Source organism: Coregonus lavaretus (genome assembly GCF_964263955.1).
Source record: "Coregonus lavaretus genome assembly, chromosome: 18".
Lineage (NCBI taxonomy): Eukaryota > Metazoa > Chordata > Actinopteri > Salmoniformes > Salmonidae > Coregonus > Coregonus lavaretus.
In genome coordinates, this window is record NC_140005.1 from 18886789 (window position 1) to 18903533 (window position 16745).

At 43.6% G+C, this 16745-nt stretch overlaps 1 protein-coding gene and 1 long non-coding RNA gene across 2 annotated transcripts in view; both read left to right on the plus strand.

The window, feature by feature from the left end:
- The window catches only part of LOC311146060 (chloride intracellular channel protein 4-like), a 35093-nt gene that overhangs the window by 2312 nt on the left and 16036 nt on the right, over nt 1-16745 (plus strand). The window lies entirely within an intron of this gene.
- Nucleotides 9083-12055, plus strand: LOC311146061. The gene is made up of 3 exons (XR_014614652.1): nt 9083-9211; nt 9747-9831; nt 11668-12055. It is a non-coding gene; the product is annotated as an uncharacterized lncRNA (long non-coding RNA).

Here is a 16745-nt window from a genome sequence, read left to right on the forward strand (position 1 = left end):
GCAGATTAATTATTGTTTTACAGTAGGCCTACACATAGAAGAAGCAGTAGTACTAGCTGGCATGTTGAGGAGTGTGAATTCTAAGTGATGGTGTTGATCTCAGTTGGCTCAGGAATTCCTTGATTCCTCTTCATAGCAGTCAAATTGGTAGTTAGTAATGTCTGCCATCTGTATGCTGAGATAAATGCACAACTCCACCGCCTACCAATAATGAAAACAGTGCCAATAAACATCGGAAGTGATCTATTATGTCCCTTTCTGTGTTATGTGCCACGCAGAGAGAGTCACATGGAAACCATGGCAACAGAGCCCAATAATGTACCAGTCATTGTTTTTTTAAAGAACCCCTGCAGGGATGTCTTCCCAGGATAACATCCTGAAGGTCAACACACTTCTCCCTCAGTCTCAGACCAGAGAGATGTCACGGAAAGAGCTGCTCTCATCCTGCTCTTCTCTCCCAGTACCGTGTGTCTGTCTGTCTCTTTGACTCCATGTAATTATTAGGAACATATTTGAATAGCTTATACACTGGTAGATGCAGGATATGTTTTGTTTACTCTTTGTCCTCCTTTGCCTCTGCTTAGTCATATCATTCTGTTGTAATTGTAAAAAAAATGCAAGATCCAGTTTAAACACTGGGTTAACCATCAATAAACTATACTGTTTTTTGGCCTCGCAAGTATACACTAGTATTAACTTGCCCTCAACCTTTCTTTCTGCATGTCAATCTTAATTTGCCCATTGTTTGCATATTTACCTGAGTCTTTGATTGTAAGACATTCTTTCTACTTCGGGGTGACAATTTGAAGCCAATTGAGAGTAGCCTGTTTTTTTTATAGTCAGATCAATATAGCAGTTTATTCTCCCCAAGCACTATTGTACTGCTGCAGTCAGCATCATGAGTTAGGGGACAAAGATGAATGGTCTGTTGTTGTGTTGTGTAGTGCTGATGTTAACTGTGAGCGGTAGCTCTTCTCTGCACTATGGGCTTCCGAATAATTCATCATTAAAACTGTCAGGACTGGGACTTGGCCAAATGGGCCCAGCAATGTACCACAACACAAGATGAGGGGGATTTCTTGTTATACTGTGTGTCTATGTGCTCATGCCATCCTGTTCAGAGGAAAGGCTTGGTGCCTGTTGGGAGGAAGTTGTCGTTTTAACCCTTCTGGTCCCAAGCAAGCCCTCTGCTAATGAGGCATTTCTCCTGTAGACCCACGAAAGGAAACAAGATTCACTTAGAATAACAAGGAACGAGGGAGAAGGATGGATAGGGAGTAAGAAAATGGAGAAGAGAGGGGGGAACATATAGTGGGGAGAACAAGTATTTGATACACTGCCGATTTTGCAGGTTTTCCTACTTACAAAGCATGTAGAGGTCTGTAATTTTTTATCATGGGTACACTTCAACTGTGAGAGACGGAATCTAAAACAAAAATCCATTGTATGATTTTTAAGTAATTAATTTGCATTTTATTGCATGACATTAGTATTTGATCACCTACCAACCAGTAAGAATTCCGGCTCTCACAGACCTGTTAGTTTTTCTTTAAGAAGCCCTCCTGTTCTCCACTCATTACCTGTATTAACTGCACCTGTTTGAACTCGTTACCTGTATAAAAGACACCTGTCCACACACTCAATCAAACAGACTCCAACCTCTCCACAATGGCCAAGACCAGAGAGCTGTGTAAGGACATCAGGGATAAAATTGTAAACCTGCACAAGGCTGGGATGGGCTACAGGACAATAGGCAAGCAGCTTGGTGTGAAGGCATCAACTGTTGGCGCAATTATTAGAAAATGGAAGAAGTTCAAGGTGACGGTCAATCACCCTCGGTCTGGGGCTCCATGCAAGATCTGCATGGAGCCACAGAGGCATCAGTGATCATGATGAAGGTGAGGGATCAGCCCAGAACTACACGGCAGGACCTGGTCAATGACCTGAAGAGAGCTGGGACCACAGTCTCAAAGAAAACCATTAGTAACACACTACGCCGTCATGGATTAAAATCCTGCAGTGCACGCAAGGTCCCCCTGCTCAAGCCAGCGCATGTCCAGGCCCGTCTGAAGTTTGCCAATGACCATCTGGATGATCCAGAGGAGGAATGGGAGAAGGTCATGTGGTCTGATGAGACAAAAATAGAGCTTTTTGGTCTAAACTCCACTCGCCGTGTTTGGAGGAAGAAAAAGGATGATTACAACCCCAAGAACACCATCCCAACCGTGAAGCATGGAGGTGGAAACATCATTCTTTGGGGATGCTTTTCTGCAAAGGGGACAGGACGACTGCACCGTATTGAGGGGAGGATGGATGGGGCCATGTATCGCAAGATCTTGGCCAACAACAACAACCTTCCCTCAGTAAGAGCATTGAAGATGGGTCGTGGCTGGGTCTTCCAGCATGACAACGACCCGAAACACACAGCCAGGGCAACTAAGGAGTGGCTCCGTAAGAAGCATCTCAAGGTCCTGGAGTGGCCTAGCCAGTCTCCAGACCTGAACCCAATAGAAAATCTTTGGAGGGAGCTGAAAGTCCTTATTGCCCAGCGACAGCCCCGAAACCTGAAGGATCTGGAGAAGGTCTGTATGGAGGAGTGGGCCAAAATCCCTGCTGCAGTGTGTGCAAACCTGGTCAAGACCTACAGGAAACGTATGATCTCTGTAATTGCAAACAAAGGTTTCTGTACCAAATATAAAGTTCTGCTTTTCTGATGTATCAAATACTTATGTCATGCAATAAAATGCAAATTCATTACTTAAAAATCATACAATGTGATTTTCTGGATTTTTGTTTTAGATTCTGTCTCTCACAGTTGAAGTGTACCTATAATAAATATTACAGACCTCTACATGCTTTGTAAGTAGGAAAACCTGCAAAATCGGCAGTGTATCAAATACTTGTTCTCCCCACTGTAGCAAGGGGTTTAGGATGTGTTGGGATAGGGCAGGCAACAATTCGGACAGAATTGCAACTTTATAGATCAGTTTTAAACAAGTTTACAGATAGGCATGGTCTCTGACATCTTTAGCTCTCTGTTACATCAACTTCGCTAAGAGTGTGCTGGAGTGCTCAACCTCAGAAATGAGAGGAATCTACCCTCTGGGCAGGCAGTGTAACCCAATCTGTCATGACCCGATCCCCTCTTCTCATGTTTCACATGCTGCCTGCATCCTCACAGCGACACACTGGTAAAATGAGCGACAGCGAGCCATGCCTAGTGTAGATAACCCTTAGTGAACTATCCAAACATAGCGGATAGAGTAGCAAGAGACCAACCTGACCCATCACTTCATCAACTCCGTCCTTCACTCTATCCAGATCTCTTTCTGTCATTTAAAGCCAAGCGTTTGGTTTTCAGTGTCAGTGGGTGAACTGTTCTAGCCACTAGGTCCATAGTATGGTAATTATACCATATAACCTATACATCTACACCTTTTACAATCGTGTGGATGGACTACTCAAGTCAAGTACTTACTTGGCATTGTTACAGTAAGAATGAGCTCATAAGCTTTGGGACTTTGTGTGTGCCAGACTCTGGAACAGAAAGAAACGCCACAGTAGGTCAAAGGTGGGTTGTCTAGCGTTCTGGCCAGTTGGACCAACTGCTTAAAATGAGCAATGAGGCTGGTGTTTGTTTGTGTGGCCATGGTGCAGGCTTTGCTGCCATGTCGAACTGGCAAACACCCATAGCACAATGTTTGAGCCAAAGGGTAGTTCTTGACAGTGGTCTAGACTTTAGCCGTCTTTTCAGGGAATCGCCACATTTTGTGTTAGTTGCATCTATCAGATGCATGTTGAACAGTGGAGGCTGCTGAGGGGAGGACGGCTCATAATAATGGCTGAAATGGAATGGAATGGTATCAAACACAGGGATTTCATCTGTTTGATACCACTCCATTCCAGCCATCAGTCTCCCGAGTGGCGCAGTGGTCTAAGGCACTGCATCGCAGTGCTAGCTGTGCCACTAGAGATCCTGGTTCGAATCCAGGCTCTGTCGTAGCCGGCCGCGACCGGGAGACCCATGGGGCGGCGCACAATTGGCCCAGCGTCATCCAGGATAGGGGAGGGAATGGCCGGCAGGGATGTAGCTCAGTTGGTAGAGCATGGCGTTTGCAACGCCAGGGTTGTGGGTTCGATTCCCACGGGGGGCCAGTATATAAAAATAAAATAATGTATGCACTCACTAACTAAGAGCGTCTGCTAAATGACTCAAATGTAAAATGTAATTATTATGATCCGTCCCTCCCCTCTGCAGCCTCCACTGATGTTGAAGGCTAAATGTAGCGTTTTAAAGATGTGTGTGTACAGAGTGAGTGGGACGGATGGTCGGTGAGGAATGCAGTGTCTCGGAGTCATCTGTCTGGGGTCTGTTATTTTGTAAGGCGGTGGAGAGTCACAGCACACCCTGACCTCAGTGTTTGTGTTGGAACAAACTCTTTAAACAACAGTCACAGGGAGATGAGCAAAACTGTTTCATCTTCACTTTTCCTGCACATTTGTCTTTCTTTCTCTTTTTCACCCTCCCCTGTTTCTGTTTTGTTCTTTGTTTCTTACATTACATGAGTCATGTTTCACTCAACTTCATCCCTGACTTTCAGTTATATTTATATACTGTGTTATTATTCTTAACCTGGAGAGAGTAATGGGTCACATTATTGATGACTCAAAGTGAGCTAAATTTGATCCCTCTCCACCCCTCGGTCAGTGTCCCATTGAAGCTTTCATGTTGCAAGTCTAACCTCCACTACCTCTGTAGGCCTGTCTGTCTGGGAGACGTTAGGTTTTGTCTAGGAGACGTTCGGTTCTGTCTGGGAGATGTTAGGTTTCCACTCCATGACATTCACATGATTCAGAGCCACACCAGGGTGTGATGCATTTCCCTTCCCGTAGGGTCTGACTCCTCCACACTCTCATCCTTCGGACCACAGCCACCCAGCCATAGCCAAGTCCGCCTTAGTCCCAGCCTGCCCAGTCTTCCAAGTAACAGCCTCACCTCACTTCCAAGTAACTGCCTCACCTCAGCCAACTCTGCCTATACCAGACCAGCAAACCAAGCCCAACTCCAGCCAGTCCAGTCAGTCCCAGCTGCCCCAGTCCTCCCAGCCTAGCCCAGTCTGCATGCTTGTCCAGCCCAGAGGAGGCGTAACATGACGTGGCCCTTCCCTTCCGAGAGGAAATTCCTCCTGTGTCAGGGGGCGAGAGACGAGAGGAGAGGAGTGCAGCGGAGCGCTTGTTGGACGGCCTGCCTGCTCCATATTTGGTAAACGTGTGAGCCCACCCAATTTAGAATGTTAAGTCTGAGCGAAGGGGAGGACATGACCGTCATGTTACTAAAATTAGGCCTGGAGCAGACTGGGCAGAACTCTCCAAAGGGAAAAACAATAGACATGCTACCGGTCCCGGTCTAAAGCGTTGATCTCCCACCACTCTGGTTGAGTGGAGTGGAGTGTTTTGGCCTCAATGATGAGGACTTTTAAAAAGGTTAGGTAGATGATCGTTATAACAAAGGCACTGATGAAAATGACCTGACTGGTAATTTCTACAATCCCTAAAGTGTGTTGCTGAGGGAGAGAGAGGGAGGCGGAGTGGGACATCTCATGATTTTATTGCTGTAATGTTCCTAGCCATAAAATGTTATGGGACGTGAGAAAAATACACCTTTTGTAAATGCCAGTTAAAATGCTGAGTAGCCAGTTTATTACAACATCCTGAAGCTAACTACAGTGCATTCGGAAAGTATTCAGACCCCTTCCCTTTTTCCATATTTTGTTACGTTACAGCCTTATTCAAAAATTGATTGAATTAAACTTTTCCCTGATGAATCTACACACAATACCCCATAATTACAAAGCAAAAACACGTTTAATACCTTGAACGTTGTGAAAATTCTGATCAAGAGTGGCCTACTATCAACAAAATATCTTGCATAGTTTGTTTTGTTTCGGTATGTTGCATTGAATGTGGCTAATATTGAGTTGATTCGATCACAATTGCCACAGTAAAGGGAAACATTGATAGTGTTAACTAACAGGGAAAACTCTAGAAAGTTGAGTGAAGTTCAATCTCTTGCTTCTCTCTGTTGGCTGATAGTTATTCTGCGCTGTGCGCTGCAGTCCGGGGGGAGCTGCACGGCAGTCTCGGGCTACTGTGCGCCTGCACACGCAAGCAGCTTAGAGGGAACATTGGTCCCCAGCACAAGGTGCACCTGTGTAATGATCATGCTGTTTAATCAGTTTCTTGATATGCCACACCTGTCAGGTGGATGGATTATCTTGGCAAAGAAGAAATGCTCACTAACAGGGATGTAAACAAATTTGTGCACAACATTTGAGAGAAATCAGCTTTGTGTGCGTATGAAAAAATTCTGGTATCTTTTATTTCAGCTCTTGAAACATGGGACCAACACTTTACATGTTGCGTTTATATTTTTGTTCAGTATAGTTGAGACCTACTGTACCATCAGACTTGACATGGTTCAAGATGGTTTTTACACCAGTAGCTCTACCATCAGTGATATCATGATCTATGACCTCTCCACTGGTGACATGGCAGTGTGTGTGTGTGGGGGGTGCATTGTGGGCCTCCCTGGACATTCTGTGACTTCGGCATGAGTCATCCTCTCCACCGGACGGACAGCTGTGTGTGTGTGACGTGCCGGTTTTTGTGTGTGTGCATACGTGTTGATTCGTGTCTCTGTGTTGATTTCAGGTTCTCTCGTTACTTTGATATCAAAAGCCTAATGTCAGCTGTTGTTGCTTGCTGTAAGTGAAATGGGCCCATTCAAAGCAAAAGAACATTGGCACAATGTGGAATCTCTGAGGAGTTTATGTGGAATATGACGCAATCATCAGCAACGCCTGACTAATTTTAACATCAAAAGTAAGAAGATAAAGGGATAGTGCTAGGCTATTTCGTGTAGTGAATGATACTTGTTCAGTAATAGTTCTAAGTAAGTACTGTGGGATTGAAGTTTTCTTACCACATATAAAATGTGAAATTACGATGACTGCTGAATCCCAGATTCTGGTTTGTTTTCTGGAAACTAAAAAATAAACGTACATCGGTGTGATCTCATGACCATATTAGGTGCTGGCCCAAAATAATTTATTGCCTCACTTCAGAGTTTATTGGTCAGATTTTTTTTATCCATTGACACCCACAGAACCGTCCACAAACAAAAGAGCTCTGTGCCTTTCCTCCATATTCCTGCTTGTTATTCCCAACAAGGACCTCTGTACCACACTGCTGAATGTAACGGTTCTGGGACACTGCTCAGAGCAATGGATACCCCTCAGAGAGACAGAACTAAGCCATGATTCATTGACAGTTAAGGGCTTCAGACAGGGGTTAGTGTCACAGCTATTGTGTCCCTCATACAGAAACGAAATCTTATAAACCAGAGCTTACATTTTGTACAGTTTGTTTGTAGCCCCCAATATTTGTTGTACTTTTAGCTAGGATAAAAATGATAATATTGAGAGTTTAAAGTCTTAAGAATATCACATGATTTGCTCTCAAACGGTATTTTCTGTCACTTCTGTAGCTCTACTGTGTGAACCCCCTCACAGATAGACACATCACCAGTGTGTGTTCAATGTCGCTTTGCAGACATTCACGCACACTGATTTTCTGTGACTTCACTGTATATCAGCCTCTTCCTATGCAGAGTATGTGAGCGGAGCGACGTGGTCCTAATTTGACTGGAGCGCGGAGCAAGATTCCCAAAGGCTGGAGCATCGGCCTGCTCGCCCGCTCCAATTTCGCTCAAGTAGCGCTCACTTCACGAGCTCAGGGCATGCCCGGCCCAGCATGCATTTTTAGTCTACTTGTGTGCTGCCCCTTGTTTTAGCTACTGTCATGGAGTATGCTAAATATTTTCATAAAGAAACTGATAAAACACACAGGTGCAAAATTAAGGTGACTTACAAAGATGAGGACCAAGAGCGAGACAGGGAGTGCGATGTAGTGTCCACAACTAAAGAATCATGAAAAGACATGTATCCCAAAAGCTTGATGGTGTACTTACTACATGCACATGCTAAAAGAAAGGAACAAGGTGGGTAGATAACTAAGTGTGTCATTGTGGCAAAGTATTTATAAACTAAAAATCTGCTCTCTTAAACGTTTCGTTCATTTTTGTTCTATTATCTATACAATAGGCCATAATTGATTTTGGCCCAATAAGCCTGACATATTCCCATGTTCAAGAAGCTTTCTGTTTTGATTGGGTTATTTTACCTAAAAACCTTTTAAGCCTTCCTATAGAAAATAAAAATAGACACTTCTCACCCACTCCATCTAGCCTTTTTGTCTTCCTTTTTCCTTAACTAGGTTTATGCTAATTCCACCAGTCTATTCTATTCATGTATTCCCTCCTTCTCCACCATTCTCCCTCCCTCCCTCCCTCTCTCTGTCTCAGAGAAGGCAGGGCTGCAGGGAGTCTCAGTAGGATTATCAGACTAGGGCTAGGCTCTCTGCAGCTCTGTGATATGTGTGTTTCCGGCAGAGTCAGACAGAGGGCTGTGTCTGCTCTTTGCTGCTGCAGCCTCCAGTGGACAGGATCCCTGCCATGTTCTGACAGAGAGAGAAAGGCTTTCTCAGCTGCTGCGCTGTGGCTGGCCATCTCTGACCACTGGCTCTGCAGCCTGAGGAGAGGAGATGAGTTCATTCCTAAAACTGCTGCTCACTCCATTCATATACTAAACATGGCTGAAATCCACGGCCGTGTCTGAATACCCATACTTGCGTCCTAAATAGTAGGCTGTAAAAAAATAAAGTTTCATAGTATGTGACATTTCGAAAAATCAAATATACTTTTAAATGCCTGGATGTCATACTCTGACAACAGATGATAATCAGCTGTAAATTAGATATGGTGATGCCCTACTGAAATGAGTGAATAGCGGGAACAACGCATTCTCAGTATGCGAAAATATAAATCATTAAAGCTAATTTACAAAATAAACCCAGAATGCAATTATGTCATTCATTTGAAATGGTTTTGTATGTGCATTTTTCAAAATGGAGTATGCTTTAAATGCCAGGATGTTATACTAATTTCGGCTTTTGATCTAGTATAATTCGCTGCACACTTTCTGTGAATTTCACAGCCACAATGCATTGGAAGAGGGGGGCTGTGAGTTATGAGTAAACAACAAAACAACTTGGAAGATGGAGAATAGCGAAGCTTCTCCGGTGGTGTTCAAATGTAAGTATTTTTTGTTCTCAACATGATCACAACTATTGAAAACAGATATGCTGCCTGCCATGCCTTTAGCTAGCTACGTGCTTTAGTAGGTCTAGAAGTTATAACTGTTAGAACAGTAATGTTAGCTACAGGGTTACTTGCTGTTGAGCAACAACTTCATATTTAACGTTAGCTAGCTAGCTGCTACTTGTTGTAAATACCACTAGCTATAACGTTAGTAACGCAGTAGCCTACATTGCTATTTTCCACAGCGGTGCTGGTCCCAACAACGGCGGTTCATCTGTGTTGAGCTGATTGTAGTGTTCATGCCACGCAATATTAGTTTCTACCTGAACGGTTACTGCCTGAATGGGTCTAGTTTCATTGCACACAAACTTTTATGGTGTAAATAATGGTAAGCTACACTCGTTACAGTTTCACCTTGGCACTCCAATTTGATAAAGGATGTGGCAGTCTAGCTATCTACAGAAAGTTCACACAACTCTACTTTGCTCATTTTTTGGTTAATGTTTTATTTCATCGTATGTATTTTCAGGATTTACGTGGAGTGTGAGCTGAAGGGGCAGCTGTCACCTGCATGGGTGAAAAAGAAGTGGGAGAACCTTAAGCAAAAACACACGGTACGCTACTGTATGTTAGCTTGACATTTATTGCTGTACTTGGCTAATAAAGTTACCTTTTTCTCTGAGAGCAACAACACTTTCCAATCTATTTCCTATGCTTCAACGGAACATTCATGTATATACAGTGGCTTGCGAAAGTATTCACCCCCCTTGGCATTTTTCCTATTTTGTTGTCTTACAACCTGGAATTGTATCATTTGATTTACACAACATGCCTACCACTTTGAAGATGCAAAATATTTTTTTCTTGTGAAACAAACAAGAAATAAGACAAAAAAATGGAAAACTTGAGCGTGCATAACTATTCACCCCCCCCAAAGTCAATACTTTGTAGAGCCACCTTTTGCAGCAATTACAGCTGTAAGTCTCTTGGGGTATGTCTCTATAAGCTTGGCACATCTAGCCACTGGGATTTTTGCCCATTCTTCAAGGCAAAACTGCTCCAGCTCCTTCAAGTTGGATGGGTTCTGTTGGTGTACAGCAATCTTTTAGTCATACCACAGATTCTCAATTGGATTGAGGTCTGGGCTTTGACTAGACCATTCCAAGACATTTAAAAGTTTCCCCTTGAACCACTCAAGTGTTGCTTTAGCAGTATGCTTAGGGTCATTGTCCTGCTGGAAGGTGAACCTCCGTCCCAGTCTCAAATCTCTGGAAGACTGAAACAGGTTTCCCTCAAGAATTTCCCTGTATTTAGCGCCATCCATCATTCCTTCAATTCTGACCAGTTTCCCAGTCCCTGCCGATGGAAAAACATGGTGTTCTCGGGGTGATGAGAGGTGTTGGGTTTGCGTCAGACATAGCGTTTTCCTTGATGGCCAAAAAGCTCAATTTTAGTCTCATCTGAACAGAGTACCTTCTTCCATATGTTTGGGGAGTCTCCCACATGGCTTTTGGCGAACACCAAACGTGTTTGCTTCTTTTTTTCTTTAAGCAATGTATTTTTTTGGCCCACTCTTCCTTAAAGCCCAGCAGAGTGTACGGCTTAAAGTGGTCCTATGGACAGATACTCCAATCTCCGCTGTGGAGCTTTGCAGCTCCTTCAGGGTTAACTTTGGTGTCTTTGTTGCCTCTCTGATTAATGCCCTCCTTGCCTGGTCCGTGAGTTTTAGTGGGCGGCCCTCTCTTGGCAGGTTTGTTGTGGTGCCATATTCTTTCAATTTTTTAATAATGGATTTAATGGTGCTCCGTGGGATGCTCAAAGTTTCAGATATTTTTTTTATAACCCAACCCTGATCTGTACTTCTCCACAACTTTGTCCCTGACCTGTTTGGAGAGCTCCTTGGTCTTCATGGTGCCGCTTGCTTGGTGGTACCCCTTGCGTAGTGGTGTTGCAGACTCTGGGGCCTTTCAGAACAGGTGTATATATACTGAGATCATGTGACAGATCATGTGACACTTAGATTGCACACAGGTGGACTTTATTTAACTAATTATGTGACTTCTGAAGGTAATTGGTTGCACCAGATCTTATTTAGGTGCTTCATAGCAAAGGGGGTGAATACATATGCACGCACCACTTTTCCGTTATTTATTCTTTCTAATTTTTTGATACAAGTAATTTTTTTCATTTAACTTCACCAATTTGGACTATTTTGTGTATGTCCATTACATGAAATCCAAATAGAAATCCATTTCAATTACAGGTTGTAATGCAACAAAATAGGGAAAACGCCAAGGGGGATGAATACTTTTGCAAGGCACTGTAAGTGTGAAGATAAACATGTTAGAAAGGTGAAGTATTCCAGAGAAATGTACTGTAATTGGCATATTACCAGGGCTTTACATGTAGTATGTTTGATGCTGAAAGTGATCCTTTTCCATATTTTTCAGGAGTTGAAAGCTCCCCCCACCGGAGACAGCACTGAGGGAGGGGAGGCCACAGCTGCGTCCAAGAAGTGGTATGCGGAGATGGATGAGCCGCTGGGGGGCTGCCACTCCATCACCCAACCGGTCATCTCCACATCCTCCCAAGCTGTGGGCTCCTCTCCCTCCCAGAAAGGTCCAGATGTGGAGTCTGGAGAAGGAGCGGGAGAAGGAGGTGACTGCCAAGGAGGCATTTCTTATGGCCCTTTTAGAGGCCATGAAGTAGTTTTATGTATTTTGTGTATATTTAATTTAGCTATTCATTTTCTAATGTTTTTGGTGAAGTCCTTTTTTTGTGGATTTCAGTTTTTTCATTGAAATGTGTTTCTTGTTTGTAATAAACATTTTCATTTGATAGCAGGACATCTACTGTTGGTGTGTTTTACTTTCAACATTCAAAAATACATTTGCACATCTGAGCTATCTTGTTGCAGGTGCATGGTAACGATTAGATAACGTGAAAGAAAAAAGAAATCCGCACACTGCTCTTGCTAGCATAACTTTTTCTATCGAAGCTTACGTTTCGGCCTCTTGGCCTTCGTAAAATATTTTTTCTCTACTAAACTAAATAAACCATCTTTGGTATAATAATTGTAATTGCTAACATTTCTATAGCGCTTTTCATAGCAATCTCAAAGCGGATCAAAAGCAAAAAACAAACAAGCAAATACATAATCATGAGTAGCTTAGCTATAGTTGGCTAGGTCAACCAATAGAGGCAAAGTCTTTGAGTGCAAACATCCTCCAAAGATGGAGAGGGTCAGTTCATGGCTTGATCAGAGGAAAGTGGTCAGGGAGATGGTTGATGAAGATGGACTCTGGTGACGATCTGGTAGAGGGCTACTCTGGGAACCATCCTGAGTCATATAGCCACTGGACTTATCCTTTACAATGTATTGCACCCACTTGGGTGATGCCTCAGCAGCTCTGGGTGCCAGAAAACTCACTACACACAGTTCAGAGTAGTGGCCAGTCGTCCTCATTATGAGCCCTCTGCCACAGTTTACCCCAAATACGTTTTTCCAAATGCTAGCTACTTAGCTAATGTTAGCCCAAAACAACAACACTCCGGTGTTAGTGAAAGGCAATGGTGAAATGTCACTGGGTGGGGCTGTAAATGATCCTATCCGGTTCATATGTGAAGCCGTAACAGATGGTGCGTTCAAGACAACTGGGAAAAAAACATGCTCCGACTGGGAAAAATAGTTTTGAACGGTCATCCAACTCGGAATTACAAGTCAGAAACTCGGGCATCCGACTTCTCTGACCTGAAGATCACAGACGTCACGATTTTTCCCATTTTTTCCCGTTTTGTTTCAGAGTTCCCAGTTGTCTTGAACGCACCAAAACTAATCTGTTTCGCCTGTGGCATACTTTTTACTAAACAGTACGTGCTAAATAGTACGTAGTACTAATAGTACACAGTATGCACTTTAAGTAAGTAGTAGGCAAGCCAGATTTCGGACACGGCCCATGTCCTTTGTCTACGTACCATTTTATTCTGAAAGATGTAATTCACATGGTTACGTCTGTGCAATGATAATCAGGTCTTTATTATGAGTCTGGCCTCCATCGTCATGGGAATAGTCACCATGTCATGCTGTCATTCCTACCCCTGACACATAGTAACCAACAAGAATACAATCTCTCTGGACAAAAAGCAGAAAATAACCCATTGTTGTCTTTATAGTCCCATAAGTATCAGCTACTGGTCTCTTGTTAGATAACAATGGCCTGAGGTTCCAAACCGAGCAATACGATTTGATGGCAAGCATTTCATATATAGGAATCGAATCATAAGGAGGGGACACTGAACAAAGGCTGTGATCTAATCCAACCTTTTGACTTATTGAATTGAGCTCTAACAACAGATAGAACAGCAACTCCAGCCTCTAGCACAGCCAGCAGCAGGCAGAACAAACAGAGAGAACACACTGGGCCTCCACACCACAGAGAGAGAAACAGCAGACTGTCTGTACACACCAGCAGGGTGCTGTTAGCTGCACACACTGCCTGGAACATTCTGGAAACAAAGTTCCCTATTCATTCACAAGATCACTTCAGGCCGTAACTCTGCGAAAAAAGATTTTGGCTATGTATTATTTATTGTATTTCTAGTGGTAAAGGGGGACGTTAGCACCATGGGAATAAAAATAAAGTTGTATAAATGTGTCATGAAGCCAAGCCCTATCTTGGCACAGGTTCGTCATTACTCAAAAGGCTGTGGTATGCCATTTTAATTAGTGTCTATGACATTGGAATGGGCCTGAATCTCAGAGGAATTTTTCCTTCCTCAAGATGCCCTCTGCGCTGGCCAGAGGGAAGGAGAGACATGGAATGAGAAAGAAATGGACAGGAGGCTAGGGAGAAGGGAGGGTAGGCTACAAAGTGACTGACAAGACAAGGAGAGACACACATTGACGAGCATGCAACCTTTCAGTGAGCGAAGACTGAAGTAATAGACAGTGAGAGAAGATAAATTCCTTTCCTTAATGCTCCAATGACCTTCAGTCCCTGTCCTTCTGAATGGATGAATACTGGGCATTCTACAGAATTAACTGGCTCTGAGAAGAATGGCATTCCTTTATGTGCTCACCGTCTATGGAACACTCCATAACCAGTTGTGTAAATCTGGAACGGGGGAAGATTTTGACAGTGTAAAACGGGCTGAGACTATCCTTGAGTTGATCCTCTTAAAAGAGGAAGAGGCATAATGAACTGGGACATTGGGGCTAATGTCAGAGAAGACGTTGTAATGACAAATTATCTGTGTTTTGTAGTTTGGGTGTCAATGCCAGAAATGCTTCCATGAGAAATACCAGAAACCAAAGCAAAAACTGAAAGTATACTCTAGTTACTAGTAGGAGTCAAATCAACAGCGACTGGCTCCTCCAGCTATAGTACAGTGGGGAGAACAAGTATTTGATACACTGCCGATTTTGCAGGTTTTCCTACTTACAAAGCATGTAGAGGTCTGTAATTTTTATCATAGGTACACTTCAACTGTGAGAGACGGAATCTAAAACAAAAATCCAGAAAATCACATTGTATGATTTTTAAGTAATTAATTTGCATTTTATTGCATGACATAAGTATTTGATACATCAGAAAAGCAGAACTTAATATTTGGTACAGAAACCTTTGTTTGCAATTACAGAGATTTACATTTACATTTTAGTCATTTAGCAGACGCTCTTATCCAGAGCGACTTACAGGTAGTGAGTGCATACATAATTTTTATTTTTTTCATACTGCCCCCCCGTGGGAATCGAACCCACAACCCTGGCGTTGCAAACGCCATGCTCTACCAACTGAGCTACATCCCTGCCGGCCATTCCCTCCCATACCCTGGACGACACTGGGCCAATTGTGCTCCACCCCATGGGTCTCCCAGTCGCGGCCGGCTACGACAGAGCCTGGATACGAACCAGGATCTCTAGTGACACAGCTAGCACTGCGATGCAGTGCCTTAGACCACTGCGCCACTCGGGAGACATTTCCTGTAGGTCTTGACCAGGTTTGCACACACTGCAGCAGGGATTTTGGCCCACTCCTCCATACAGACCTCCCTCCAAAGATTTTCTATTGGGTTCAGGTCTGGAGACTGGCTAGGCCACTCCAGGACCTTGAGATGCTTCTTACGGAGCCCTGGCTGTGTGTTTCGGGTCGTTGTCATGCTGGAAGACCCAGCCACGACCCATCTTCAATGCTCTTACTGAGGGAAGGAGGTTGCGATACATGGCCCCATCCATCCTCCCCTCAATACGGTGCAGTCGTCCTGTCCCCTTTGCAGAAAAGCATCCCCAAAGAATGATGTTTCCACCTCCATGCTTCACGGTTGGGATGGTGTTCTTGGGGTTGTACTCATCCTTCTTCTTCCTCCAAACACGGCGAGTGGAGTTTAGACCAAAAAGCTCTATTTTTGTGTCATCAGACCACATGACCTTCTCCCATTCCTCCTTTGGATCATCCAGATGGTCATTGGCAAACTTCAGACGGGCCTGGACATGCGCTGGCTTGAGCAGGGGGACCTTGCGTACGCTGTAGGATTTTAATCCATGACGGCGTAGTGTGTTACTAATGGTTTTCTTTGAGACTGTGGTCCCAGCTCTCTTCAGGTCATTGACCAGGTCCTGACGTGTAGTTCTGGGCTGATCCCTCACCTTCCTCATGATCATTGATGCCCCACGAGGTGAGATCTTGCATGGAGCCCCAGACCGAGGGTGATTGACCGTCATCTTGAACTTCTTCCATTTTGTAATAATTGCGCCAACAGTTGTTGCCTTCTCACCAAGCTGCTTGCCTATTGTCCTGTAGCCCATCCCAGCCTTGTGCAGGTCTACAATTTTATCCCTGATGTCCTTACACAGCTCTCTGGTCTTGGCCATTGTGGATAGGTTGGAGTCTGTTTGCTTGAGTGTGTGGACAGGTGTCTTTTATACAGGTAACGAGTTCAAACAGGTGCAGTTAATACAGGTAATGAGTGGAGAACAGGAGGGCTTCTTAAAGAAAAACTAACAGGTCTGTGAGAGCTGGAATTCTTACTGGTTGGTAGGTGATCAAATACTTATGTCATGCAATAAAATGGAAATGAGTTACTTAAAAATCAAACAATGTGATTTTCTGGATTTTTGTTTTAGGTTCCGTCTCTCACAGTTGAAGTGTAGCTATGATAAAAATTACAGACCTCTACATGCTTTGTAAGTAGGAAAACCTGCAAAATCGGCGGGGCAGATCCACAATTCTTTGACAATATATATAATAAATGATCAACCCTGCAAGCAATTCAAGACAATATTATTATGGTGGGGGATTATAATACTGTTTTAAATAGCTCAATGGACCGTAAAGGAAATCACACCACAAACAATCACCCACATGCTCTTAAGGAAATTGTGAATGTCATGGATACATTAGAACTAGTAGATATATGGAGGCTTAAATATACTGACCTAGTGAGATATACAGTGGGGGAAAAAAGTATTTAGTCAGCCACCAATTGTGCAAGTTCTCCCACTTAAAAAGATGAGAGAGGCCTGTAATTT